Consider the following 5,692-nt stretch of genomic DNA (forward strand, 5'->3'; position numbering starts at 1 on the left):
CTTACCTTGACCTCCAGCGTTTCAGGGGAGGTATGGGTGACGTCACCGTGCCTATCAACAGAGCCAGGAGCATGAGATCCTACTAGAATGCACTTTTGGAATTAGTTAGTCGGAGGAGATTCTCCAGGCATGACGATGAGGTCTTTTTTTTTTTTGAGTGGGGAGAAAAGTTATTTACGTTTGGGGGGCTGGTAAAAAAAAATCAGGCCTGCTTTAATAAAAAATAAAAAAAAAGTATTCAAAATAATTCTGCCCAATATATCATAGTGCCCACCGTGTGCATGTACCTTGTTAGCCTGTATGGGAACTGCAAGTGTTTTTTCTTTCTTTTCTTTATTATATATTTACACCTGTACATTAATGATTACATTCTTGACCCTAATAAACCTTTTTGTTAAGTTGAGTATTTTTTTTTTTTTTATGGTGTATATTGTACATTTCTAACAATCTATTTTCTTTTATTAATTATTATTATTTATTATTATTTATTTATTATTATTATTTTTTATTTATTTTTTGCTCTAGGCCAGGGGTCTCCAAACTGCGGCCTGAGGGCCAGATGTGGCCCTTTGCTAGCCTTTATCCGGCCCTTGGGGCACAATTCCTCCCACTGATATGAGGCTCTATTCCTCCCACTGGCACCAACAATGGGGCACTATATCTTCCACCGATACCAAAGATGGGATACCATTCCTCCTACTAATAGGGGGAACACTCCTCCTATTGACCACCACCAACCCTGAGGCCATATTTGTTCTCACTGATGCCGGGCCCGTGACACTTTCTTCCCCCGCTGGCCACAATCCGGCCCTCCTAAAGTCTGAAGGGCAATAAAGTGTCCCTTTGTTTGAAAAGTTTGGAGACCCCGGCTCTAGGCTCCCACGAACCCCCCAAGTTTTTTTCTTTTTCTTTTTTTAGTTATTTGTCATGTAGTCCTATCTCCATATAGTCGGTACAAATGAGCGGAGGGGAGGGGGGGGGCTATTGCTGCATTTTTTTTATTTTTTTTTAGTTGTTGTCATGCAGTCCCTATCTCCATATCGTTGGTACAAATGATCGTGGGGGCGCTAATTACTGCATTTTTTTTAAATATTTTTTTAGTTGTTTGTCATGCAGTCCTATCTCCATATCGTCGGTACAAATGAGCGAGGGCGCTATTACTGCATTTTTTTTAAATATTTTTTTAGTTGTTTGTCATGCAATCCTATCTCCATATCGTCGGTACAAATGAGCGGAGGGGGGGGGGGGGGGGGGTGGCTATTACGCATTTTTTAAATATTTTTTTTTAGTTGTTTGTCCATGCAATCCTATCTCCATATCGTCGGTACAAATGAGCGGAGGGGGGGGGGGGGTGGCTATTACTGCATTTTTAAATATTTTTTTTTTAGTTGTTTGTCATTGCAGTCCTATCTCCATATCGTTGGTACAATATGAGCGGTGGACGCTTGACTTTCTGCAATTTTTTTAAAATCTTTTTTTAGTTGTTTGTCATGCAGTCCTATCTCCATATCGTCGGTACAAATGAGCGGAGGGGGGGGGGGGCTATTACTGCATTTTTTAAATATATTTTTTTTGTTGTTTGTCATGTAGTCCTAGCTCCATATCTTTGGAACAAATGAGCGTGGACGCTATTACTGCATTTTTTAAAATATTTTTTTAGTTGTTTGTCATGCAGTCCTATCTCCATATCGTCGGTACAAATGAGCGGAGGGGGGGGGGGCTATTACTGCATTTTTTAAATATATTTTTTTAGTTGTTTGTCATGTAGTCCTATCTCCATATCGTTGGTACAAATGAGCGGTGGACGCTATTACTGCATTTTTTTAATATTTTTTAGTTGTTTGTCATGCAGTCCTATCTCCATATCGTCGGTACAAATGAGCGGAGGGGGGGGGGGGGGGGGGCTATTACTGCATTTTTTAAATATTTTTTTTTAGTTGTTTGTCATGCAGTCCTATCTCCATATCGTCGGTACAAATGAGCGGTGGGCGCTATTACTGCATTTTTTAAATATTTTTTTTTAGTTGTTTGTCATGCAGTCCTATCTCCATATCGTCGGTACAAATGAGCAGGGGTGTGGGGTGTGGGGGGGGGGACCCTATTGCTGCATTTTAAACAAATAAAAGGGAAATTTAACTAGTTGTAAACTGGTGCAAGAAACAGAGAGGAGGAAGGAAACAGTGAAGCTTCCGTCCAATTTGCTCTTTTTGGCATTGTGAAAACTGGCCGGCTTCCCAGTATATCTCTTTGACATTGCATAAGGTCAATTGCAGAACAGTCCTTTAGTGGCTCTGATGGGTGTTCATGAGAAAGTGAATGGAGTGCAAATTAACCAAACTTGTCAAAAGCTTTTTTTCTTTTTTTTTTTCTCGCTGTCACTCCAAAACTGTCAGCCTGTTCCGTAGATAACATGAGAATTAACCTCATTTGAGCTTAGTGATGTATTGAGAACTAATTTCATTAAAAAAAAAGTTTTAAACCCCCTTCCTGGGAGGACGGATAACTCGGGGGGGGGGGGGGGCGGAGACTTTCCTATCATCTGCTCCTCCCCCCTCTGTTCTCGGCGGGGGGCTGGTTGCACTTTATTCTTGGTTAAGAATATATGCAAGTCACTAAATCTTCAACGTATTATTAGAAACTCAATCAAAAGTAGTTTTAAGTACCGTAGTAGTAGTATAAGCCGACCCGAGTATAAGCCGAGGCACCTAATTTTACCACAAAAAAATGGGGAAAACTTATTGACTCGAGTATAAGCCTAGGGTGTCCATCTGCATGCCTCACTGTGTCTCAGTTTGCATCACTGTGCCCATGCCTCACTGTGCCCATGCCTCACTGTGCCCATGCCTCACTGTGCCCATGTGCATGCCTCACTGTGCCCATGCCTCACTGTGCCATGCCTCACTGTGCCCATGCCTCACTGTGCCCATGCCTCACTGTACCCATGCCTCACTGTGCCCATGCCTCACTGTGTGCCCATGCCTCACGTTTGCTTCCTGGCCGTAGGTCCGCCAGTACAACAAACTTTTCACACGAGTAGAGGAGGAGTGGGGCTACATGTGTGCCAAGTTTGGAATAATGCCCCATCATTGGTATCAGTGGGAGGAATAGTGTCCCATCATTGGTATCAGTGGGAGGAATAGTGTCCCATCATTGGTGTCAGTGGAAGGAATAGTGGGAGACATAGTGCCCCTTAATTGGTGTCAGTGGGAAGAATAGTTCCCTGTCATTGGTATCAGTGGGAAGAATAGTGTCCCTTCATTGGTGTCAGTGGGAGGAATAGTGACCCATCATTGGTATTAGTGGGAGGAATAGTGTCCCATCATTGGTGTCAGTGGGAGGAATAGTCCCCCATCATTAGTATCAGTGAAAAGAATAGTGCCCCACAATTGGTGTCAGTGGGAAGAATAGTGTCCCATCATTGGTATCAGTGGGAGGAATGGTGACCCATCATTGGTATCAGTGGAAGGAATAGTGTCCCATCATTGTATCAGTGGAAGGAATAGTGTCCCATCATTGGTATCAGTGGGAGGAATAGTGTCCCATCATTGGTGTCAGTGGAAGGAATAGTGTCCCCATCATTGGTGTCAGTGGAAGGAATAGTGTCCTATTATTGGTGTCAGTTGGAGGAATAGTTTCCCTGTCATTGGTGTTAGTAGGAGGAATAGTGTCCCATCATTGGTATCAGTGAAAAGAATAGTGCCCCACAATTGGTGTCAGTGGGAGGAATAGTGTCCCGTCATTGGTGTCAGTGGGAGGAATAGTGTCCCATCATTGGTGTCAGTGGGAGGAATAGTGTCCCATCATTGGTGTCAGTGGGAGGAATAGTGTCCCATCATTGGTGTCAGTGGGAGGAATAGTGTCCCATCATTGGTGTCAGTGGAGGAATAATGCCCCATCATTGTGTCAGTGGGAGGAATAATGCCCCATCATTGGTGTCAGTGGGAGGAATAATGCCCCATTATTTAATATTGCCCCAAAGGAGTTTTCGAGATTTTTAAACCCATTTAATTTACAAAAGGATCAAACAGATAAAAGGGGAATCGCCAACATTCCTGCTTTATAAATACTCTTCACGTCGTTTCCCACAATGCTGCAACGTCCAGACCGGTACACGTCGCCTTTGGTTCTGGCACTCAACTCGCCGATAATTTTTTATCACGTGATCTCCAAAAACAAATACAGTAAAGTGTTGAATAATCATTTGTGATTGGCGGGCCGAGATTCTCCAATTTTAAAATCTTTTAAACAAAAAATGTAGGAAAATTATATATTGTGTGCTGGGGGGGGGGGGGCCTTTCAGTCATGTGACATTTTTATTGTCATCGGACTGAGAACTCTTAAGGTGACACAATGTACAGAACACACTTTTTTTTTTTTAATATTATAAAAAAATAAAAAAAAATAAAAAATACAAACAAATGAAATGTGAGATGGATCCACATATTTAATATTCAGTACTCTCCAATTTTAGTAAATCAATAAAAATATCTGAAAAAAATCAATAAAAAAAATAAATAATAATAATAATAAAAAAAAAAAAAAAATTAAATAAAATAAAGAAATAAAACTAAAACAAAAACAAATTTTAGTAAATCAATAAAAATATCTGGAAAAAAAATCAATAAAAAAAAAAAATAATAATAATAAAAAATATATATATTTTTTTAAAATAAATAAATATTTTTTTTTTAAATAAAATAAAGAAATTATTACTACTAATAATAATAAAAATCATAATAATAATATAATAAAATCAATACTACTACTACTAAAAATAATAATACTAACAATAGTATTAATCATAATAAATATTAACACTACAACTACTTCTATTCATCATCGTTGCAATGATAATATTAATAATAAAATCAATACCACTAACACCAATAATGATATTAATAATAAATCATTACTACTACTATTAAAAAATAAATAATAATAATACAAAATATATATATTTTTTTAAATAAATAAATATTTTTTTTAAATAAAATAAAGAAATAAAACTAAACTAAAACACATTTTAGTAAATCAATAAAAATATCTGAAAAAAAATAAATAAAAAAATAAATAATAATAATAATAAAAAATATTTTTTTTTTTAAATAAATAAATATTTTTTTTTTAAATAAAATAAAGAAATCAATATTACTACTACTAATGATAAAAATCATAATAATAATATAATAAAATCAATACTACTACTAAAAATAATAATACTAACAATAGTATTAATCATAATAAATATTAACACTACAACTACTTCTAGTCATCATCGTTGTAATGATAATATTAATAATAAAATCAATACCACTAACACCAATAATGATATTAATAATAATCATTACTACTACTATTAAAAAATAAATAAGAATAATAAAAAATATATATTTTTAAATAAATAAATATATATTTTTTAAATAAAATAAAGAAATAAAACTAAAACAAAAACAAAAAATGTGTTATGTACATCATTGTGACACCTATAAAGTCCCAGTCCTGTGATAATATATTGCTGTGATTTAATTATGTAATTTGCGGATGTGGTCCATTATATATATTTTTTTTTTACCAAATAAAGAATTTGTAATTCTGCCTCTCTAGTTCTGAGATTTACACACACACAGAACATCTCTATCCAGCAGGACCGGGATCAGATCTTTCTGTGTTACAGTTTCACTTTCACTTACAG

The sequence above is a fragment of the Rana temporaria genome, chromosome 10 (genome assembly GCF_905171775.1).
Source record: "Rana temporaria chromosome 10, aRanTem1.1, whole genome shotgun sequence".
Taxonomy (NCBI): domain Eukaryota; kingdom Metazoa; phylum Chordata; class Amphibia; order Anura; family Ranidae; genus Rana; species Rana temporaria.